We start from the raw sequence: 25,312 nt of genomic DNA on the forward strand, positions 1-25,312 counted from the left end.
GTATTTTTGGCACAGAGGCGTACATACTAAATTAATTAACGCGTTGTGTTTTTTTCCCCCCCTTTTACCACGATGGGGCGGGGCTGGCACTGCCTAACTCCAACAAAAACCACACAGTCCAGGAAACTTTTATTGCAAAACAGCGACACCCACTGCTGGACATCACAGTTGCACCCGTATGCTCCTCGAAAATAAAGCGAAGGTAAAAACGCCAGGAAGGGGGAAGCTGAACTCCCAAGGAGCTCGCGAACCTTCTCCCTTGCATGGCTGCCACGAACCTCAGGCTGCGGTCTCCACACAGGGCTGTCCCCAAGGGCCGTGGTCATTCAGCAGGGAGAGGCGGACGGAGGAAGGAAAGGTGTCACGGTGTCACCACCTCCTCGCCTCATGTGCCCCGCTGCCTCCCCTGGGCGCAGCGACACAGACGGGGGGACGAGCGGGGGGCGCGGGATCACGGCCGTGCTGTCTCCGCACTCGCAGCGTTGAGGCGTGAGGATGCTCCGCGCTAGGGAGGAGCTGCCGGCGGGACTGCAGTTCGCCAGCCCCGGCCAGAACGCTCTGCAGCTGGAGAGAGGGGTGCGCGGACGTGACTGTCACACTCGGGTAGGTACCGAAGCCCTCCGACTTTTCCTGCCGCGCGTCGCCGCTCAGGGCGGGCTCCGCATCCCGCTTGGCTGGGAAGCAGCTGGTCCCTAGGCGCCCTGGGCACGTCTTGCCGATGGCTCGGCGGGAAGATGTGCTGTGGCTCACGGGCTGTCAGCACTGCGCGCAGCCCCGGCGCGGTGCGAGAGGCTCCCGCCTCTTCCCTCGCCCCTCCCCAGTGCCGGCGGTGCCCTCGAAGCGGGGCCGGGCGCGCCGGGGCCGCGTCTCTCGCGGCGGGCGGTGACTTGGGCTCGGCGCCTGAGCCGGGGGACGCCGTGCTCGGCAGCGGCAGCCCTGGCCAGGCCGGGCGTCTCTTCAGCCCCTGGAGCAGTGCCTGTGCGAGCGGCTTTCCTCGGGTGCGGACGTTGGTGCTGCTGGCGAAGATCCAGCCGGCACTCGGGCGGAGGGTCGGGCCGGCAGCCGCTGGGAGCGCTTCCCGGCGCGGCCCCGGCACAGCCGCCCCGGCTACGCGGCAGCGCTTCTCGGCTGTCGGGAGCTGCTCCGTCGGAGGAAGGTACAGAATGGTGTGTCAGGGTCGTTTCTTCTCCCTCTTCTTAAGTTTGCAACTTAAGGCAGTGATGGTCAGAAGAGGTCTTTCCCCCTTACCTGAAGGACAGGGTCTTTTCTTGCTATGAAGCCAAAAGGGAGAGGGAAAATAACCAGCTGGAAAGGGAAGGAAGTAATGGAAGCCAGTCTGTAGTTGTAGAACATTATGCTTGTTTTTCTGCTGCTAGTTGGACCGCTGTGCTGGGATGGCAGCAGAGCACAGCAGTGTCTTGAGATGCACTGTGCTGCCGGGAAAGTCCAAATTGTTTCACCAGAAGGGTACTGCTTAGCCCTGAAGTAATTCTCTCTGGCTCTGCTATTTGTAGGTAGACTGGCTTAAGATGCAGAAGTGATGTCTGCATGGACACCTTTACTGACTTTCTTGAAAGCAATCTTTCAAATTTGTGTCTTTACAGGGCAATAGCCAGCTGAAATTTTAAAATAAAACCTAGGTGGCAGGAAGATGGTGAAAAAAAAACCACCTGAAATTGGTGTATGTACAGAAAGCAGTTAATGAAGTGGACGAATGAGACCAATCTGGAACTGTTCTAGAGATGTAGTGCTTGTCGTGGCTTTGGTTTTTCAAAATGGACCTCAGTAACTTCTGAAAGGATTGATGGAATAGGAATTTTACTTGTGCCTAGTTGTGCTCAGTTTTTGGTCAGTGTAATAAATGAAGGAATTAATTTGCGCCTCTAAAAGGTTATGTATGAAATAAAATATAACTGTGGGATGCCTGTCAGAAATAGTTCTGAGGTTTAGCAATCGCACACCGGGGCTCAGGGTAAGATTGCCTCACTACCTTGTGAAATTGCAGGTGGCCACTGAAAAGAACCTCAAGTTAGCAACTGAAGGAGCTGGCCACTGCGGAAATATTGGGCGACTTCAGGAACACCCAAGCCATCAGTGATCGATAATGGCTCAAGACTGACATAACCCAGAACCTGCATCCCAGTGCCTGGTTCCCATAACTCGGAATTAACATTCATCTTTTCCGGGAGACTGCTATTGTATACTCAGGAAGTGCTTTGTCCACCTGGAGCCAGGTTTCTTCCAACTCAGAAGGGAGAAAGAGAGGAAAAGAACAAGAGAAACTTTGCCCCAGGCAAGAAAAATAGTATAAAACCCAGGCTCGCCAGACGGACTGTGTGAACTTCAGGAGTTCCGATGCGATGGAGGTCGGAACGAGGTTCACCCAGTGCCGATCCCAGGGTCGATGCTGTCCTTTTGATTGTGGCTATTGAAACGTTATTTTGATTTGCGAAATAAATTCTGTTTCTTTGTTTTTAATTTGGCTCTCTCAATTATTGATTTGGACCGATCAGATTTTACCCGTAACAGTCAGCAATGTAAATGAATCAGTATTAGTACTGGCATATGGACTTGGGTTTTCAGTCATCCATCATTGAAGAAGGCATGAGTGACATCAACTGACCACTAATCACAGCTGATATGGGCTTCCGTCCTGCACTGCATTACTTAGAAGACTGATCTGTAGTTACTGTTCTCTTGGTGTTTCCTTTTAACACATTCTTTCATGTGAAAGACCTCCTGGAAGCAGAGAGAAATTCAAAGTTAACAATTTCTTGCTTTGGGGATTTTTTTTTTAATATTAATGTAAGGGCTCATGTAGGACACAACAGAAAACTTTGATGCTATAGTGTAGGTATATTGAGTTATTTGTGTCCAGCAACACTGGGCTTTAGTTTAATAAAACCACATTCCTAAGTTTTGGGTGAGGGTGCAACCGTGTGTCATTGTTGCTAAAAGAGAGGAATATAGCAAACCTGCTTTGAGGTGCAGGCTGTCTTCTTTCTTCTTTTCCTTTCGTAAGAAGATGTTCAAGTTATGCCCTATCAGACCTTATGGGTAATACAAAACTTTTTAATGATATCTGGTAGTTAGCAACTTGATGCTTGAATACTTTGTGTGTTAGGTAAGAGAAGAAGTCTGCAAATAGCTAGATGGTACACCCTATTATTAATACTGCTAATGCAGTCGTAGGTGAGAAAATACAAACATTAGTAAGATCATTCTAATAAGCAGATACCAGTACTAGAAAAACACACTACATATGTTAGACATATGTTATTTAAGCAATGAAAGGAATTGACATAATTTGAAATCTACTTTTTTCCTCCCTCCCTGCTTCAAATTGAAATGATGAAAATTACTTTACTTTCAAACTTCCTACCTAAATATATGTCCCCAAACTACATATTGGATAAGTCTGGAAAAAAAAATTAATAGTTGGACTCAATGATCTTAGAGCTCTTTTCCAACCTAAATGATTTTGTCATTTAAGTAACAAAAAACCCCAACAAAATTTTAAAAAAAATCTAGCTTTCAAAACCATCTTCTTTCTTTACCAGTAAGAAAATACTTATTGGAAAATATTTTTGTAGAAAATAAAGCATGCACTTTTTATGTGTATTTTCAAGTGATTAAATACTCCTGGTCAAACTGTCTGGTCAAAAATTAATCCAAGTTCAGATCCTCAGGACTGGATACTGTTCAGCACTCAGTTTATCTGTAGTTTTTATACTTCATGTATCACTACTGCGTTTGTCTGATTCTTTTGTGTTATTGTCTGTAATTCAATAATCATAATTAAGTATAGAGCTTACTAGGGATTATGCAATGTAGACTACATTGCATAGCATAATATACAGTATACAGTTTATTACTGGTACTCAGAGTGATTTTGAAGTCTAACAAGTGAATGGGTTGTACTGTGGGTGATTGGCTGCTGGACTTTGTCCTCCTTGCTTGCAGTTGTTTGTAAGAATTCCACCAGCTCAGGCCTTAAACACAACACTTACCCTTCATGTGGATGCTTGCTGGGGCAATACAGGGTCTAAAGTCAAGGGACATAAGTACAACCACTCTGTCACCCAGAAAGGAAGCAACAGAATTTCTCCTAAAGTAATAGACTGAAGCAATAGAATTTCTCCTAAAGTGGAATAACTGGCTCCTGCAAAGACTGACAAATAAATACAAGGTACTAAACCATGGAAAAAGGTGTCGTTATGCTTTATCAGACAATGACCTGTTTCAGGTGTGGGACAGCAGACAGCAAGAATCTCCACAATGCAGTGTGCATATATGTGGAGAAAGAAGAAACACTCAACGTTCTCAAGTGCAGGTGCCTCAGGCAGCAGGTGAGTATACTTCTGAGTGTGGTGCAGAGGGACCAGCTCTGAGCTGGAGCTGCAGTGGTTTGGGAGGAGCATCCATCAGGAAAACAGTGGATTCTGGTGAGCTGTGAACCCAAGGAGAGCTGCAGACTCTTGTGCCTCTTGAGGCCTCTTGTGGAGGACAGGCATTGTCAATAAGACAGATGATCACTTGGCCTGAATTAGTATCTGGGACAGTTCATCACCACTGATTTGGAAATGAAAATGTTATCTGCAGACCAGCTCCTGAAAGGTAGGCAGCTACTGCTGAGAGGACTTGGACCTTCAGTCAAAATATTTTAATGTGTGCTGAACAGAAGAAATCCTGCTGTCTGCCACATTACATTGCTTTGGGGTGTGATACTAAAAGTGTAATTTATAGCTGGTTTGTGGAATGATCATAACAGAATTGCAAAAGTTCTGGTAAAAATAGTCAGAACTCAGAGGAAAGCAGAAAATTCTTGTCCAGGGAGTGTTCCCAGAAGGCCAAGAGAAAATCCCAAGCTGCAACCCACCTGGATCTAAGGAAGCTAAAGAGCAGATAGCAGAGTCCTAAGATGCAAATATAGTAGTGTGGTGGCTTCTCCAGAGCTGGTAGGCCTCTTGGATTCCCTATCTTCTGTAAATTGGTATGTAAACAGATCTTGGTGATCTTAAATGGAGACCAATGAAGTTATTGAAAGGTTCAGACTTTGGCATATGGCACAGCTCTAATTCAGTTATACTGTTGCTTAATTGCTCTGAAAGACCATTAGCTGCAGTTTGTCTGAACTATTTTTTCCACCTTATCTGACAAAATAAGCTTTCTTGAATACACTTACAAGCATAGAATCCTTGGAATCTTGTAGTGGTTTTGGTTTCTTCTGTTGATTTATTACTGTATTTTTTTTTTTTTTTTGTCCCTTACAAGGGATATAAAAGGATATAAACACAGACAGGATTTAAGCTTCTAAAGAGAAAAACACATCCAGCTTCGCTGTACCTAGCAGAAGTACAGTGCTCAGCCATGGCAATTTTAATATGAAACAAAGTTTAGATCTGTTGAAGCTGAAAAGAAGAACTAACAGCCAACAGCTGCAGAACCCATGTATTTCTGCATTAAAGTGCAAGTTCTGGACAAAAGCCTATCACACTAGCTCTTCACTCATTATTTGTTTTGCCTGAGGTTACTAGGAAACAAAATCCCTGATACCTTTGAAAGGTATCAGGAAAGGGTTATTAGCTGTTACTAGTAGTTTGGAGTGAGTGGGGGGGGGGGGGGAGAAAGTAGTATTTTTTCTGATTCAGCAAATATTTTGACAAAATTCAACAGCAGCCTAAAAGATAATGCAATTTTTCTTTCTAGCTATATACACAGTAAACTCACCAATGCCTAGGTAAGCTGCTTTTGCAAACTCTCTTTTTATTTAAGGGACATGGATAGGGTAGTCTGGAAGAAACTGGAAGAGTAGTCCTTATTTTTGTTTTGAAAAGTGAGCAAACAGTGTTTTTTGAAATCCTGATTTTTTTCTTTTCCCTTACCTTCCATGTAACATTTGTCTGATTCTTTTGTGTTATTGTCTATAATTCAATAATCATAATTAAGTATAGAGCTAACTAGGGATGTAGACTACATTGCATAGCATAACATACAGTATAGAGTTTATTACTGGTACTCAGTGATTTTAAAGTCTAACATGTATCTGCAGTAGTCTTGTTAGTTGTAAATGACAGGCCTAAAAACTGGGAGGGTGGCAGATAAGTTTCTCTCTATCTATTTACAGTTGAAAAAAGGTTAGGAAATCTGTAATAAATTTGTGGTTTGGTCCTTGTATGTGTTAGGTCAAGTCAAGACAGGCAGTAAAATTTGGGCATTACATATGCAAGAAAGACTATCTTTTTTAGATTGTTGGTGTCTTCATTTATGGAAGGCCATGAATTTTGTAAGAGTTAGTAAATTAGTGAAAGCCCCAGGAAAAGTCTGCTGTATCTTATCACATATTTATATTATTACTTGTATTTGTTTATGATCCTTCAAATCTTCCTTGGGAGTTGCCTCTCTGAGCTTTATAATTTTGAATGAGTCAGACACAAATCCTCATCCTAAAGAATGTATACTAATAACTCTTCTGCTGTGATTTATTGCCATTGACTTCAGTTGCCATATACCTGGAAGGTGCATGGGTGGCATTACACTCACATGTGTTTACAGGATTACGTTATTTTGCGTCAAAAGCAAATTGCAGCTCTTTAATACAGATATCTGGAAAGCAAACCATCTGTGCTGAGGTTACGATAATCTGATAATTTCAGTCTTCTTGTTGCTATGGTTGATATCTAAAGGGTAAGAAGTCATGTACCATCACAACTCTTTCTTCACTGTTTTATGGTAGCTCAATCTCTTCAAGCCATATTCACATAAAACTATAGTTGAAATGTAATGATATTCTCAGAAGGGTGTGGACATGGAATTAGTAAAAATAAATATCTCCATAATTAGAAAAGGAATGTGGCCTTCTCTCTGCAAATCTGGTAACTTTACCCCAGGCTCATGCCCTCCAAGATTTTTTTGTATAAAGAAGGAGGTGCACTGGCTCATAAAATGTCAAGTTGAGTAGACAGGTACAGGGTAAAATCAATTATCAAATAGCAGTATGAGTTTTTGCAGGAGTTATAACTGGATACAATAAAGTGTCTGAGGTGCATAACTTCTGGTTGTTGTTGCAGTAGTTTTAGGCAACACTGGGCTTCAGGGGTCTCTCAATATTAAAAATTCTGAAAGGGCTACATTTCCACTTTTACCAAGAAGGAAGCAAGCAAGTAAGTATACTACTGCAAGGTAAACAAGTCATTCAAAATAGAAGAAAAGGAAAAATCCTGCTCTAAATCACACTAGAATGATTAGTGAAAGATAAAAGCCCTCTTGCAGCACCCCAAGGAAGCATTTCTAGTGCATGCAGTTGGAACAGGTGGTACTTGAAATTACATCTTTGACAGTAGATACTGCCCTCCTTCGCCTTCAGAAATGTATTTTCTAGTGCTCAATGAAGCATTGCTACTTGTACAATGAATCAGATGGTCCCAGTGGAAAAAGCACCAGGAATCAACTCATTAATTGGTCTCTTATCTATTGTGGCTTGAAAAAAATAGGCTTTTAAAAACAGATACTGCTCACCAAAGCAGCTAGATGGAATTCTGCTAGCTTCTTTTCTATTCAAGCATCAGATACTTGAGTCTTTTGGGCTATTTATAGTTCTTCCAAAACTGTGTTTCAGGTAAATGACTACCCCTTATCATGCACATTTGCCTTGTGACCTACCAAGGAATATATATAGGTTTTGCTTATTTTGCTCTCAAAGTGGGCCTGATGATACCACTTCCGTATGAAACTTCAGTCTGGTTATTTGGAGTTTTTTTAACTGCCTGTGGAAAACTGTGGACACTTGCCAGTTTTGAAGAAAAGCAGTATTGACGAGGAATAGAGCATGCACTGATGTGCATGAGAGGGAATTTATGAGGAATCAAGGAGATGGCACTGTGGCAGGACATTCCCCTACCATAGAGCTTATCTGCTCTGTCAATCAGCCGGTGCAATAGCTCTGGTGCCACAGCTCCGGACATCCTCCCCCTACACATGATGTAATGAGATGACCAGGCCAGCTCTCTGACTTGTAAGTCGTCACTTGCTAGAGAGTTATGTCTCTCTGTGGCACCAGGAGTAGAACTCCCAATAAACACCTGAGCATGAGAACAGATGTGGGGAGATAAGCTGGAAATTCCTGACTGAGAGACACTACTTTACAAACTACAAAAGCTACACAACTTTCATGGAGGCAGAAACCTCCTACACACACCCTGGAAACGTGTGGGACTTTTCAAGCAGAGTTTGGACGCAAATTTGCTGAATACTTTCCTGGGCACTGAGTGAAAGAATTCTATGTATACTCCATCACCAATTCAGTGGTAAATTACATTGAATCCTAATCTGTACAATTTCCTTGCTAGCTGTAAATATAGGTACCTGTATCATGCACTGTATTTTATCTACCAGTAGTTCTTTTAGTTTTACTCCTGTGAAGTAAGTAGTCTGTTTAAAGTCTTATGTCTGTTAATTTTGTTAATTCAATAAATAATTCATCTTGTAATGGACCTAATCAACCATTATTAAGAACTTGTGAGTGAGAGCAATCTGTGGCACAAGCCACCTCAAACAGCCACTGTCAGAAATCTGCATCAAAGGCAGGACTTGCCTGGGCTCTTGCCCCTTCATTCATCACAGGCAGCAGGACTATGTCAGCGCTGAAACAACAGTGAATGTGGTATCGCAGTAGCTCACGCATTTAGGAGTACTGAGGCTACTCATAAAGAAGCATAGTAAGAACAGAACAAATGTACTGGTGTTTAATTGCTTAAAACAAGAAAGTCTCTAAAGGATGCAACAACGATCAGTGCTGACATCTCAGGAGGGTTTAATTTCTCATAGCAAACAGCAGGCTAGACTCACAAGTACCTGTTCTGTATTCATCTTAAGTACTTAATTCAGGAACACTGAAAGTTTCGGGAGTGCCTTTGCTTTTGGCAATCCCTGTCACTTGTCCTTAGATGTCCAGAGCTTGCATTGCCTGGCAGAGGCCTGCAAGTCCAGCAGAGGTGTTTTGGGAGCATTGCACTGCACAACACCTGCGGCAACACCTTGGCTTTGTTACTGTTCTTTGATGTCCTTACTACAGGCACTGACCTGACGTGGGACAGAGAGAATGACAAAGATATAGGAGAGATAAGGACTCCACTCTTACTTTCCCTATTGTCATAATCAATTTTATACCAACATTTCCAGTACAGATGAACGTGCCCCTTTCTCTCCAGAAGGCAGTGGTCTGGGGAAATTTGGATCTGGTAATGCTGAGCAAGGGTCAGAAGAGATGTGAGAGCAGCACAGGCAGAGCAGGAAGATGGGCATGCAGCTCTCGCATGTGCTCTGAGCGTGGCTTGGGTTAACTGTGCCAAGGACGACCTCGTTGCAAGGCTTTTGAGTAACCACATCTTGCAATCCTTGATGAAAGTTAGACAGATCAAAGCCTTATCCAGAACCTCTAGATTCCTCCAGGCATTAACACGACCTCCTAAATTTTGTTGATATCATAACTTCATGAGGGTTTATCTCATCTAGAGCAAATGTGGCTAACCACAAAGGTTTTCAGAGTGGAAATTCTTTGTGGAAGTAAGGGATTTTCAGAGTTTTTCAGACTCCTGAAATGTAGACTCTGTCTGGTGTGGCAGCAAGAAAATATTCTTGTGCAGTCTCGTAACATCTGAGTATTTTCACCTCTTCCTATGCTCAACTGCCTTAATAAATAAGAAAATGCCACCACCCCTGTCTCACAGAAGAAACTGAGGGATGGCACAGCTATGACTTACTACTCATTATAATAAGAAGGTTGGTTTTGGGACCCTTCTGTCACTAGACCAGTGACTGATTTTGCTTGTGAAATGACAAAGAAAGGGCAGCAGGGCACATGGGGAAAAAAAGAACTGTTGAAAGGCTGTGAAATATGGTATAAGTAAAGTTAATCTGACTTTAGAATTCCAGGCATCTGTTCTGATTCTGCATCTATAGTTGAGGTGATAAATGACCCCCACAAGTAAATCTGAATATAGCTATACTACAGGAATGTGTCATCAGTTTTCAAGCTTTTGCCTGAGTAAACAGCAATTTGTTGGAGACAGTTTGCAAATCATGGATTTTTTATCTGCCATTAGAAAAACTCTCAGACATTGCTTCCAGACTATTTCACTGGATGCTTCAGTGCCTTTGAAAATAAGAGCTTGTGCCTGAGCGGACTGAGTTTGCTTGGTTCACTTATTTAAGTATTTTGCTAAAGATAAAGAGGCCTCATATGTGAGAACTCCAGTGTGATGAAATAGGGTTTTGTGACCTCTGACAATTTGTTGGGCCTATTTCTTACAAAGCAAGTTGAACCTCTCTCTCTCATCAGCTTCACAGAGATGACTGGCTGGACAGTGAATTGCAGGCAGCTGTGTGATGTGGCTTAGGGGGAGGACAGCAAAGCTCTAGCTCTGCTGGCCCAGTGCCAGGCCACCTGCTTTGTAACCTAAGAGCAACTATTTCTAGTAAAGTTTAATTGCCAGAGCTAGTCTTAGCTGCTGCTCCACTTCACTCCTGCCAGCTGCAGAGCCACTGTACTTCCCGCTCCACATGTGCAGGCAAAATCATCATACACAGCTGGTCCAGCATTGGTCTGTGAGTTTATTCAGCCTCCACCCTCTCTCCCTCTGGCTGCAACCTTGACCAAAGTCAGCAGTCGGTAATGTATTTTCAGGTTTGTCTGATTTTCCTGCTGTGAATCCACGGAACAGTTTGTTTTTTCAGGGCAAGAGCAAAAGTGCTGGCCCAGGCAGACTGCTTGGTAAGTATTTTTCTATAAGCTTTAATCACACAGGCAGCACAAGTATCCATAGCTAAGGTTAAATGGAGCAGAAAACCACAATATTTTCAAGCGACAGAGGGAGTACTGTCTCAATCCCTCATGCTATTTTGCACATAGGCCTCTTCTGCTGGGAAAGCAATATGCAATGACAGTGATCTCAAAGTCTATACAATACTGCACCAAAGGATTAATCCCTTTACTCTTCAATAGCTTCTTGGCTACATAATTTGGTTCTATTGAGTTTCAGCCAGAGATTGCCCTATATTACACAAGACTGTTTCTCTTTTGACAAATAATTGCTGAGCTATCTCTCTCTGATGTACTGCTGACTGAAAATCAGTCTCCTTCATACCCCGTATTATAGAAGGAGCATGCATTATTCAGCATGTATTAGTCAGCATGCATGCATGCATGCAAAAAAAACCCAAAAAAACAACTACAAAAGAAAGGACCTTCTAAAGGATCAAGGCATAAAACCAGATTCTGATTATCAACACACAGCAATTACATTAAAATGTGGGTCTACGAGCCTTTCTTCACATTTCATAATTGTGTCTCCTGAGTAGTTTTTGATAAATATGCAGCACCTAGCAAGTAGATACCACATTGTAACAGGGGCAATTAGTCATCCATATCACATTCCAGCAATTGTGTTGCATTTTATTAATGTAACTATGCCCAGGACATTGCAACCAGCTTCTGGTTTATGTTTCACCACTTCCCTTCCACATTCTGAGTCAAGAGCATAAAGTGTCTCTGAGGCTTTTTCAGAAGTCTGTTAACCCATTTTAGGGTGACTACATCATTTCTATTCCCTTTGTTCTGCCATGAAACACTCCTCATTATTTTTTTACTGCTGCTACTGAAGATCTGCAGTCACTGACCTGCACTGCTCATTATGGGTTCCCGAGATAGAGGCCATGCTCTGATGCACACGGCATAGGTAACCTTTGGGTCTGAGGAGTGGTTGATGGTGTGTGCTACCACTGATCCAGGCAGAGGCCAGCGCCTCCCCAGAGAGAGCACAGCCAGTGTGTCACGCCCACGGCCCATGGCCAGGCAGGGATGCCCTCTTACCGGCACCAGGGCTGTTTTTCGTGTCCCCTGAACCCCTTCCCGCTTGCCCCCCCCTCCACCTTGCATTACCCCCTCGCCTGGGTCACTCACAGGAACAATGGGAGCTGCTGGTGGCACCAGCACTGTCCTCCTCAGGTCTGAAGGAACTGGGAAGCCACTGAAGGGACAGGAGGCCGAGGGGTCTGGGGGCAGCTGAGGGAGATGCAGAGGCTGGAGGGCTGAGGGACGGCAGGGGCAGAGGACTGAGGACATTAGGGTGTGGACTGGGGATGCTGAGGGGACATGAGGAAACTGATGATGTAAGTACTCAAAAAGCATATTGTTTGCAGTATCTCAGTTGTGATGAGAAACTGAGACCCATTGTTTAGAGTTTCATAAACCATAAAAAAAGTTTTCTTACCAAGGAATGAAGTTGCTCAACCAAGACAGCAGACTGCGAGCCAATTCATAGGTCATGTCCTCAGGTGAAACTGTAGCCATGAAAGGATAAAGTAAGGTGGAGGCCATTCCCCAAATACCCTCTTGAGAGTGTTCCCCAAATTGTGTACACATGCCCAAGCTATAAGGCGTAGAGCTTTGTATATGTTAATAAGGGGGACGAGAAATCTGGAACTGTGCTGGCGGGTGCTAGGAGGAGTGGTTCCCCCCACCCCGTGCACCCAGCGCTGAAATGAAGTAACGCCTGCTTTCTAATACTGAAGTTGCAGCGCTAGGGAGCTGCGTTCTTCCCGGCCTTTCTGTGACGCTGAGGGCAGCGGGCTCTGCCGGGGGCCGCCGAGGGCACCGCAGGGCTCGCAGGCCCGGGCGCGCGTCGCGCGCGGAAGGCACCGCCCTCGCGCGGCGGCCGTTGTCGGCGCCGGGGCGTTGTGCGCGCGCCGCCGCGTGTCGCGACAGTTGCCGCCCGGCGCGATGGCGAAGCCGCTGCTGCCGGCTGGTTTCCGCCCCTCCTCCGCCGTCCTCTGGCCTCGCTCCCGCCCTGTCATCCCCCGGCCCTGCACCTTCCCCATGAAGCTGTGGCTGCTGGTCAACAGCCCGTGCGTCTACTCGGTGCGCTGGGACGCCCGGGGCGAAGGCCTACTCATCGACCAGGGTCTCTTCGAGCAGGAGCTGCTGGGCGTGGGGGCCAGCGTCGCCGGGGAGGAGGAGCTCTTCAAAACCAAGAACTTCGGCAGCATCGTCCGCCAGCTCAACCTATACGGGTTCCACAAGCTGACGGTGGGTCCGGCCAGCAGCACTGTCGGGTCCAGGCCGCGGCCGGCGACGGCGGGGCGCGATACCAGCTACGCTGATGGGCCCCTGCACCACTTCTGGAACCCGCATTTTTGCTACGGCCGCCCCGACCTCCTCGTAAAGATCAAGAGACTGACCAAGGCCAACAAGGCGAAGCTGGACGCTGGCCTGGAGGTGACCAGCCGCCTGCCCGACGACTTGCAGTACATTACTGGAAAGGGACTTGCTGCTGTCGCCCACGTCCCTCGGCGAGGTCGGAAGGACCGGTGAGACTGGCGGGTCATGGGTAGCCGCAGTCGGCCTGGGGGTGGCATGGACTTAGAAAATTGGCACCTCCCTGGGGGGAGCGAGTCACCTGCCCGTGCTGGTGGCTGCTCTGTTCACACGGTGTGAGAAAAGGGTTGTTCTTCAGGAAGGTAGATGTGCTGCCAGTAAACACGGGGAATGTAATTACAAATTGCTACAAGTGTGGTGACTTTATATAAATACACAAATATCAATATATGCATCTGAATATCTGTATACCTCTCGCTGTGTAACTCACAGGTCCTGCTTGTATTATCTACAATGAATGACATGGTTCGCAGTGTTTTAGTGTGCCTGTAGACTACCAGCAAGGACCTAAAACTAATATACACATCATATTGTCCTTAGATAAAAGGTGCAACATGCATACTTTTGTATGTTTAAAATCCTTGTAATTAAAAAAAAAAAAAAAAAGTTGCCCAAAGCACAAATTCAGTGTTCTTTGAAAATGAAGAGGCCAATCAAAAGAAAATACTGCAGTAGTTGTACTTTTTTCATCTTGTATTTTCTGTTGTGGGAAACCGTACACAACATAGAGAAGAATGGAAAGGAGAAAGCATTAGCACAACAAGGGGAAACATGAGATAATCCAGAAGATCTTCCTAATTTTGGGGTGGGAATGAGCTCAGAAAGTCTAGAGTTTTGTAAAGCTTGTGCAAAAGGCTGTGTCTGATTCACATGGTCAGCACGACCTCATTGCTCTCTGCTCCACGTGTGTGGACAGCTCCTACCCAAATCTTCAGTCTGTGTTGTCATCTCTCTCCTCTTAAGACCATTTCATAATAGTGAGGAGCAAATGAAACTAAGTGAAGTAAGACATAGCACTTCAAACTTGAAAGGCTTTTTTAGAGGTTTAGTGAAGTACCAAAACAGGCACCTAATTCACAGCCTTAGGTGTCCTTCCACAAGTTTACTATTGCAAGTCACTGAGTCAGTACTACGTAAGGATATCATGGGTCCTTCAGATCTCACAGTTGCTGTGCCATAGATGGAAGGAAAAGCTGGAGCAATTTACGTAAAACTTAATGTGTTCAGGGCAGATACTATGAGAGAAGGTTCTATGACTTTTGCGATTCTGGGGTTCAGATGATCATAATGCTGCTTTCTGGGCTCAGCTCCTCTGAATCAGAGCCAAAAACTATAACGTTTTGCCTGGGGGTTTCGAGCTGATCTGATAAGCTCTCAACACCCCAACGGTACACCCCAGAATAGCTCAGCATTCTTTGGAAGGCATAAAAGGAGCAGGAGGCTGATGTGACAGCGTCAGGAACAAAAAAGGTTTAATAAAGGCAAAATAACAAACTCAAACCGATCCAGGTGCCATAGACTTGTGCTCCTGGTAAAAGACACCTCACAAAAGCGATTTGGCTTCTTTGTTCTGTGCTTTTCTACTAAATGGCCCAGGCGGGACCTTTTTGCTTATGGCCAATTAGTTGTCCCCAAATTTGAGGTGAAGTCCCCAAGGTCCTATCAGTGACTTTTCTACCTGATCACTGGGAGAAAGTTCTGGGCTCTTTCCTTTTTGGGGGACAGAGGAAGGTTCTGTCACTCTGTCCATAGGGGGCACATTCCTACACCAAACCACACATATGAGCTCCTTTAAATAAAGATTTAGAAGTCTAATTGTTGCAACACACAGTTCATCAGTTGTAAGTTACTGACTTGTTTTGGGGTTTTTTCCCCCGCAATGTCCTCAGAGAGGACGTAAATGAAAAAATTGTCCAGAGGAGGGCAAGGAGGCTGGTGAAGGGCTTGGAACACAAGCCCTGTGAGAAGCGACTGAGGGAGCTGGGGGTGTTTAGCCTGGAGAAAAGGAGACTCAAGAGGTGACCTTATCACTCTCTACAACTCCCTGAAAGGTGGTTGTAGTCAGGTGGGGGTTGGTCTCTTTGAGCAGGCAGCAACTGACAGAACTAGAGGACACAGTCTCAAGCTGCATCAGGGGAAAAATAGGTTGGATATTCGAAGAAGTTTTTCACAGAAAGGGTGATTAAGTACTGGAATGGTCTGCCCAGGGAGGTGGTGGAGTCACCATCCCTGGATGTGTTTAAGAAAAGACTGGATATGGCACTCGGTGCCATGGTTTAGTTGAGGTGTTAGGGCATGGGTTGGACTGGATGATCTTTAAGATCTCTTCCAACCTAGTGATTCTGTGATCCTGTGAATTCTGACCAACACTGTCTTTCTACATTTTACCTGAAGTGGCCATGCTAAACTCCTGCATGAAGAAGACAAATTAATAAAATTATCATAAACCACAGTTAATGTGCCTCTGACATGTGAAGCATTTAAACTACATTCCTAAAGACATGTTCCTCTTTTGGGAGTGTCAGTCAGACCTTAATTGTACTTAATGCAAATACATTTTCTAAGGCAGAGAGAAGGAGAAGGAATGGGAGGATTTCTCAGTCTTTTTAAAAGCACACAGAAGAGAGATGTCTAAAGGAAAATGCAAAATGACAAATGCTGCATACTGTCATCTCACCAAATATATATCATCTTACTTCGTGCTGCAAGTGGGAACAGCAACTGGCAAGTACAGTTGAAGCGTGTTTAAAAATAAAAAAACACCAGTCTACTAGAAGATTTTAAGTGTAATATCATTAAAGAATCTTGGAAACTCACTGTGCAGGGGACCACTTGCAGCCACAGAAAACATCCTAGCTGTCTGCTCACGGGGCAGAAGCATCATGACAGGACAACAGCCACAAGAGAGGGAGTGCAGCCAGTGCTAGAAGAGAGGAAAAGACAATGGCCAGACTGCAGAAACCCCAGAAGCCTGGGAAGGAAAGCATCTTCTAAAAATTGAGGCAAATCAGACACATACAAGAAGAAATGCTTATCTGAATTGGAAATAAATGTAAAGAGACAGTGATGGCCCTACACTGTGTCTAGGACTGCAGCCATCCAGCAAAAGTTCTGCTCTGCCTCACTGCCTGCCAAGCATGGTGTGCCTCTTCTGAAGCTAATGTCACTGTCAATGCTGTGACATAGTTGTGACATTGCTGTCTTCCATTCACCCAAGTCCCTGTAACACAACTGAGTGAGCTGAGTTCACTTTGACCTGTGACCCCCTGGGGGACCAGGTTGCTTAGGGTTGATGCAATGTCCCTGTCTCTTGTTCTGCCTAATGAGATCCCACACAGTACTTCTCACTGCATATTGTGATGTCTTTATACTGCTGTGAAGTCACCAGCATGGCATCTCTGTGGCAAACAAGTTGTATTTGCCACCAATCTATGGAGATACTGAAAAGCAGAAGCACAATGGTTCATTCAGTGCTAAATTCAAGTTTTGTTGGCTGATTTAAGTTACTTTTCTTTCAGCTTCTAAAGGTCAGCCACTTCTGAGTAATAGTATATGCTCAAACTTGTAACTGGAGATCTAAAAGTAGGCTAATAGGTAAATGACCCAAGGGATAGATGGGTGGATGGATGGATGGATGGATGGATGGATGGATGGATGGATGGATGGATGGATGGGAGAAAGAATAGAATGTTTTTTCCATCCCTAACAACCTCATTCCAGCACACTGAAGTCCTGTAAAAGCATACTGTACCATCTGAAGAGACTTCTGCCAAAATGCAGAGGGAAGGAAGAAAAACTGTGAGACATTAGTCTATATTTTAAAAGAAAGGGATTGTTCTTTGGTGCCATTAACTGTTGAGTTCCATTCATTTCTTTACAAAAAGCTGAAAATCTAGTTTAAAAAATGAAAAAAAAAAAACTAGTGAAAGATTTAAAAAAACAATTGGTGTGGCCAGAAAACAGTTGCCAAACTTGCCAAGTTTAGAAAATCCAAATACCTTAGAACATAAAACATTCAGGTAATTTTATTTTTTTTGATGGAGCAGTCACATTGTTACCCTGGAAGTGTCATTTAATGTGTATTCTGTATTTTAATTAAGACATTTATAACCCCCAAACTAGCTAGCATAAAATATATCCTGTTTCAGATTTTCTACCTCTCAGGAGCAAGAATCAAAAGGTAGGCAATAAATGCTTGTAGATAAAGGACTTGACTCTTTGGTAATCTTTGTGCAGGACATTTCCAGTGGCCGAGCTGATGTGTGGTCATGTGTTCCCCCTGGAAAAGAGAGACATAAGTTGGATAAACAACAAGACAGAAAGACAAGGGAGGTCAGGAGGAGTTTGTCAGGCTTACAAAGGAAGAAGCAGGGACATACCTGCACACCACACTATGAAGGAGCAGAAGCAAAACTCACACTTGGACGTCTGTAACAGGCAAGGCTTCTTAGTTTAGACAGACTGCCAGCAGGGATAAGAGCAACATGAAGAAACATCCTTAAGTGCCAGAGAAGAAGCTGGTAAGAACCCTAATTGAACAGTCTGTTGCTGACCTGTCTGCTGCAGGTCTGTTCGTCATGGGCAGACTTACAGCAAAGAACAGTGTTTTTGAATGGCCTCAGTGACATTTTGGCTCTACTTAAGGTCATAGGCCAAAATGCTACAAGGCTCAAAAAGGTTAATTCTCACCTTCAACCTGTAAACCATTTATAAATCATTTATTAAATACAGCTCTTTAAATTGTTGGACTACTTAGTGTTTTCACTGCCATGTGTGCATGACATTAATAAAAGTGCCATGGAATCCAGCTGGTGGAAGGAATATAACTATGTTACACTATTCCTGATGACAGAAATATAGACTTTCCCCAAGATTTGACTGTCCCACTTGAAAATAAATGAAGTATAACTGCATTGTCTTTTTTTTTCTTTCTGAAATGTAAAAATCATAACAGCAGGTTCCAAATGTTCATTAGCTTTAAATCAATGGTATTTAGCATCATGATCAGTTATTTCAAATAATTCTGTTGAAATAGTTGGCTTTTTTTTTCTTTATTCATTAGTATTAGCCATTGGACTGCTTAGATCTTATTTGTGTTTATGCTTTTGCTTCAGTTGTGTGAATTTTCTATAATTGCACCTGTGATATCTTACTGTAATTTAGTTAACTATTGTCTTTATTTATAAATCTGTTACTACATTTACTTATCAACATTATAATTAGAAAAATAATGGATAAATATTCACTTATGTCTAACAGAGTAGGAACAGAAAACCATTTTTAACCACACTTCTTAATGGCCTTGCAAGGGGATAAAACAGTACAGCAAGTAAAGTTTAAGGGTGACATATGAAGCAAGCCGTAATGTAAGCTCTCTTGGACATTCTGTCTGTTTTACTGTAAACATTTGATTATGTCCAGCCCCTACATTAAACACTATCATTACAAATTGCAAAGTTAGCTTCTGAGGATTTGAAGGCAAATGTTGAAATTCGTGCATTGAAAGTTTGCATCCTAGAAAAACACTGGAAGAAAAATCCATCTCACCTCTTAGCCTAAGGAAATCACCTTAAGGAAGATAGCTCATAGTCACCTTTGCCAGAATTGTATAGTAATTGGAGGGCAGTAGGCCATTGCCATAACATGGTGGAGCAGAATTTGAGTGGGAAGGGACATCTTATCCATGGGGTTTAAAGACATTTCTGACAAGAACAGAGAGCATTGGGAATCCCCAGTATGTGTACACATCCCGAGAACACATATCAAAGAACTTTGTGCAACAAAAAGTTCAGTATTTTTAAAATAACTAAAAATTAAGTCCTACAGTGCAAACTGTAGTGTAAATTTACTCCGTTGACTGCTGAAGCTGTTAGTTGCACAGTAACACTAGAGTCCTAACCCAAACCAAAGGTCACAAAGGCTCTGAATGAACAGATGGAAATACACATATTGAGAGCTGTTGCCTTTTAATCAAAAGACAGAAGACAGAATACAACATCATGGGTGCTGTGAGGAGCCAGTTTATTTCTGTTGCGCTTCAACAGTGGATGATGTCAGAGGCAGATGGGGGAGGACTTGCACGAGTGCACGTGCAGGAGGCGACTAGGAAAAGCCTTGTCTCTGGGACGACTGCCTGGCAACACCTCACAAGGGACAGGCAGAGGAGACGAGCTCCCCAGCCGGGCTGCTTCAGTCGGGTGGCGAAAGGTTGGGCTGGGCCGACAGTCTCCTGCCATCAGGCAGGCTGAGGGAGGGGCTGGGCCATGAGAAGTAACTGCGTAACAAGCGCCCCGGCCTTTTCGAAACTTACTCTTTGGTTCTAGCTTGGAGCTTTTTTGAGACTCTGCTTTTGTTTTTGAGGCTTGATTTTTTGAGACTTGCTTTTTGAAACTTGCTTTTGAGTCGGGCCTTTTTGAGTCTTACGCTTTTTGCCCTGGCCTCAGGCCTGCCTATTGGCTCTCCTGCCCTCGCCGGCTCTTGCTCGCCCCCGCGTCTGCCCTGCCTCCCCGGGTCTCTGCCCCGCCTGACCCGTCTCTGCGTCCTTGGCTGAGCCCTCTGCGTCCGGCCCCGCCGCCCCGATGCAGCCGGTGCCCGCCGGAGCTGCGGCTCTCCGAGAGCGGCGCAGGCCCGTTCCGACGCGGCCCGTGCACAGCAGGCAGCCAGCGCGCCTCCGCCGCCTGGACGTCGACTGCGCTTCCCTGACTCGCTCTTTTCCTCTCTTCTCTCTCTCCCGGCTCCGCCATTCCTTCTCCGTTTTCTTTCCTCCTTTTCTGTCTGTTCTCTTTCGTCTTTCATTTGGGCAACTCCTTTTCCTTTTCGTTTGCGTTCCAGTAAACAGTTAACAGCTACAATGTTTGCCTCATTTGGCTTAATTGCATTCCTGAAAATCCATTACTAAAAGAACTCTTCGCAGTTCCCCACAGTAGAAGGCAACAGGTGCCCCGAGTGGGTCGGGGCTGAGGGCTGTACTGCAGATGCTGACAGGGCCACGGGTGTCTAGACGCTGCAGACCCCAAGACTATGGGCCCACGGACTTCATGGACTTCAAGGAGGGGCTGTGCAAGTTGTACTTCAAGAGCTTCACCTGAGAGGGCAAGCTCAGAAGTTGGGATTTTTACAGCCACCTCAAGGACTTCTGAGGTTTTGGGGAGAACTGTTCTACCTCCCACTATGGCTGAACCTCAGGGGACAGGAGGGACTTCATCCTAGCCCTGAAGCTTGGAGAATGGGAAGTGTTTCCTCAGTGTGGGAGTGCATCTTGGTTTCGTCTTGTTTATTATGATTGGTTTTTTACAGTCAGTATAACTCCTTCTGGAGAGAGAACAAACCTGAATCCTGACCTGTACTACAACACAGTGCTGCACTACACCACAGTGCTGGCTGCTGGGGGTGGATGCTCCCTGATCTGGGGCTGTAAGGTAGGTGCCAGGCTGGGCTGGAAGGATGTGCAGGCTTGGGAAAATGGAGACCCGTTGGCCTGGGAGAGGGCTGGGATAATTACTTCCCTGCAGACCTGGAGACACCTTCAGGGATTGATGGCTGGGGCAGGGACAAGTGTTGGCCCACTGACTGCTGCTCTTGTGTGATGGAATGGCAGCATGATCCTGGACATCACACACACACACACACCCCCCCCCCCAACCATGAGAACCATCTTCCTGTGGATGCTGGGTTTGGTGGCACATCAGGGACAATGACACACCCCCATTACCTCAGACAATGGTGTAGTGACACCCTCTCTCTGTGGGACAACCAGAAGACATCGTTTGAGTGGGATGGCTGGGCTCATCAGGACCCTGAGGTCTGTGATACCTCATCCCTCTCTCTGGGATACCCTTCTTTGGGACCAGAGAGGGGGCTCCTGAGCTTTTCAGGAGCCCCAGAGCTGTCGCAGCCCGCACTTTGAGGGCAACAGGGCTTGGTGGGACCCTCAGGGCCATGGGAGCCCAGCATTCCTGCCAACCCTGTCCCCTCAATAGATGTGGTCACCCTGTCCCTGAAAGGGGTGTGGGTCCTTAGCATGAGGGTTCCACATTCTTTCCCAGGCAAGTGCCTTCCCAGTGCCAACTGCTTCAATCATCCTTGGTGTTCCTGTCCGCCCCTGCAACTCCCTCAGCTCCCTGCTGAGTCAATGCCATTCCAAGACTTTCTGGAGGCAGCTTGTCCAGCTACCCCCCAGACACCCATTCCCTGGGTAACGGTATGGTAGCCTCTTTTTCAGTGCTGACACTTCGGTTTGTGTCCCCAAAGACCTATCATTGGCTGAAGTCTGCAGTGCCTGACTCCCTACCTGTTCCTTTCCCTGCACCTCCTAAATCCCAATGCCCACATCCTTTCTCTATCTTTTTGCTAAGATTTCCTTCCAGGAAACAGGATTAGTAAAAGTAGGAATTATTAAATTGCTTAAATTATGAGATTACAACAAATACTATTCTACTTCCCTAATGTCATTCCCTTTTGTTAGAAATGTACAAAGACTTTTTAAAACATTTTAATATTTATTACTATTTGCATGGGAGGAAATGCAAAATGTTGAAAGTCTTAATCACATTCATAGAATCATAAAATGGCTTGGGTTGGAAGGGACCCATCTAGTCCACTCCCACTTCACTAAGCCAGGTTGCTCAAAGGCCCATCCATCCTGGCCTTGAATAGTTCCAGAGATGGGACATCCATAGCTTCTCTGGGCAACCTGTTCCAGTGTCTCACTAACCTCACAGTAAAGAATTTCTTTCTAATGTCTCATCTAGACCTACCCTGTTTTAGTTTAAAGATATTCCCCCCTTGATAATATTACAATATACCACATCTTTTCCAATAAGGAAGGCTGCAATATCATAGCTGCTGAATTGTTAGGGTCCACCACAGGCAAATTTTCAGATGACACCAAGTTGGAGAGGAGTGTTGGTCTGCTGGAGTATAGTGGGGCTCTGCAGGAGGACCTGGACAGGCTGGATCAATGGGCTGAATCCAGTGGCATGAGGTTTAACAAGACCAAGTGCCAGGTCTTGCACTTTGGCCACAAAAACCCCAGGCAGAGCTCCAGGCTGGGGACAGAGTGGTTGGACAGCAGTCAGGCAGAAAGGAACCTGGTGATACTGACTGACAGCAGCTGAACATGAGCCAGCTGTGCCCAGGTGGCCAAGAAGGCCAATGGCATCCTGGCCTGTACTAGCAGTAAGTGTCACCAGCAGGGCCCAGGCAGGGACTGTCCCCCTGTACTCAGTACTGGTGAAGCCACATCTCAAATCCTGTGTCCAGTTCTGGGCCCCTCAATTTAGGAAGGACATTGAGGTTTTGGAGTATGTCCAGAGAAGGGCAATGAAGCTGATCAAGGGTCTGGAGCACAGGTCCTATGAGAAGCAGCTGAGAGAGCTGAGGTGGTTTAGGACACTCAGGGGGGACCTCATCCCTCTCTACAACTCCTTGAAGGGAAGGTGTAGCCAGATGTGGGTTGGGCTCTTTTCCCTGGCAGCCAGTGACAGGGTAAGAGGACAGAGCCTTATGCTGTGCCAGGGGAGGTTTAGGTTAGGGAGGGAGGACATTAGGAGGCATTTATTCACAGAAAGGGTGATTGGGAATTGCAGTGGGCTGCCCAGGAATGTGGGGGAGTCACTGTCCAAGGAGGTGTTAAGGAAAGACTGGATGTGGCACTCAGTGCCATGGTCTAGTGGACAAAGTGGTGTTCGGTCATAGGTCGGACATGATGATCTCAAAGGTCTTTTCCAGCCTAGGTGATTCTGTGATTCTATGAAGATGGGAGTAGAAAAGATAGTCATCAGGGACCATACCTGGAACCACTGTGCAAAGACATTCAAATTAATTACTGGACAGTAGAATACCCCATAGGATCCTGCTATTGGTAAAGATCCATCAGTAAGGAAACAAGGTCACTGTAGTTTTAGAAAAAGATGCTAACATGAACAGCAGGACATTTCAGAAAGGAAAGTGCATGTCAGTGCACAAGTGCTAAATTCACTTTTTCAGTACAAGGAGCATTTGAACCAGGGATGTTTTTCACGTTATTGTCTTGTTCTGTGCTAAATGACAGTTTGTCATTTCAGAAATAAGACTCTTTTCTTTAAAAAGTATCTAATTCTTGGTTTTACTATGAATTTCTTATCTCCTTACTGTATGTATTTATTCTTAAGTATTTATTTTTCTGGCTCTGTATCATCATTCACACGTCAACAGAGCACATTACTCCTCAGCCCTCTCATTTGCTATGTGCCTGTACCAAAAGCGCTGTAAACTTAGAGGCCTCTTTTGATACTGGTTATGCAGTGAAAGTATATAGGCATCTCAGACTGCAAATATGTCATGACATGAAATAGTCCAGTTCAAACTGCTTGATTTTTGAGCATGTTTATTATCAGTGTGGGTTACTGAAGGATGTAGCGTGTTTTGTTTCTTTGCAGGTTTTTTTCTTTAAAACATGGTAGTTTTGCACCTAAAATTAGTCCTATTTTAAGTTCCAGTTCTGAATTCTCACTGTTCACTGTTGCAAGAACAGGTAATTAATGTATTGCATTTGTCCCAGTTTTGGTTGGGATTTTATTCTCAGCAGCTAGTGCTGTGTTTTGTCCTGCTGCTAAGTATATATATTTAACAATACCCTAGAAAGGCAGGTCAGAGACTTGTCTAAGAGTGCAGGCAAATGTAGTGTGAGAGAAAAAAAATAAATCTTAGTGCCCTTATGCTTTCTCTTTAACCTTTCTTATCATTCAGGTCTGGTTGTTTAAATTAACAGTATTTAGTAGAGAACATGCTTGTAAGTAAGATTCCCTAAAGAAATTGGGGAAAGAATTAATTTTGAAAAAAGCTATAAAAGAACAGTGGATAAAAGAAATATCATTACTAACATGGTACCCAGGGATTCAAATTAAAACAGGAAAGCATGTAATTACATATCGTTCCTCATGTCCAACAGAAATGCCATTATATAAGTATATAATGTAAGAAAATATACTGTAGGAAACACACAAAAATCATCAAGGTGCAAGGAACAATCATCTCTGGCAAGTGAATGATTTCTTAGTAGTTTTAGCCTGCAACTTACTGTTTAGTATCATTTCAAAAAAGAAGGTATGAAGTGTTGGCCATTATTTCCTTTGGTAATAAGATATCCTCAAAAAGATGTGTGGAGTGTTTATAGTGCAAATGCAGTTCTTTAAGGAAAATTCAGTCTGGCATCACTCTTAACTGCTATGGATTTTGCATTATAGAGGCATCTCAGTGATACTGCTGGGTAATGGTGGCTTATGGTTCCTCTGAATAGATTGTTAGATTAATTTTTTTTCTGCTTGAAATTTTCCATCCTTATACTGCAGTAAAAATGTTGGAGCAATCATAGCAGTGTGCTTTAGGAAAACTGATTGTCATTGTGTTTTTTCACAACTCACACTGCATGTATTTATGAGACTGAAAGGAAGGTGAGAGCTACTAAGAAATGCAAGCTCTTGAAAAGGTCTTAGTCATAATTTTCCTTCAGGAATTTTCTTTGTCAGTGCATAGATAACAAATAGCAATGAAAGTTCAGTGCTATTCAACCCTTCTATTCAGTTCTTCTATTACTCAGAGTTAATATTTTACTTAAGAACCACTAGTTATGATATCATTACCAGAATAATGGCAATTTGTTACTCATTCTGCATTTCATAACAATAACAAGGAATTCACAACTTGGCTTATATAAGATGACACTTCTTGAGGTGGATCAACTTTGCCGGGCTGGTATGATAATTCATGTTTGGAAGTAACATCAGAGATGAGTAGAGTCTGTGGTAGCTGATAGCTCTGAACTATTTGTTAGGTATAGCTCTGCTTCCTAAAGGATAAAATTGTGTGTCTGTGCTTGTGTGCATTCTGAAGAGCCAGGTACACTGACACAGAAACAGACACAGAGACTTACACAGTTACTGTGAACAACAAACCAGGTTGACATAGACAGAGCAATGCCTTTATTAGTACCCAAGTATCCATAACCACCCCCTCCATGAATATGAGCACAGTCCAGTCCTTTCCTGCCTAGGTGATCTGGATTGGATGTGTTCTAGCGGAACATGAACACACCTTCACTCTCTGTATTCATAAGCACAG

The 25,312-nt window shown here is 44.4% G+C and overlaps 1 protein-coding gene across 1 annotated transcript in view; it reads left to right on the forward strand.

The window, feature by feature from the left end:
- The first annotated feature begins 203 nt into the window (after positions 1-203).
- Positions 204-25,312, forward strand: part of PUM3 (pumilio RNA binding family member 3) — a 68,085-nt gene continuing 42,976 nt past the window's right edge. The window contains exon 1 of the mRNA XM_038124486.1: positions 204-603. The gene's annotated coding sequence lies outside the window, so the exon portion shown is untranslated. The remainder of the gene's footprint in view (positions 604-25,312) is intronic.

This window comes from Motacilla alba, chromosome Z (genome assembly GCF_015832195.1).
Source record: "Motacilla alba alba isolate MOTALB_02 chromosome Z, Motacilla_alba_V1.0_pri, whole genome shotgun sequence".
Taxonomy (NCBI): Eukaryota; Metazoa; Chordata; class Aves; order Passeriformes; family Motacillidae; genus Motacilla; species Motacilla alba.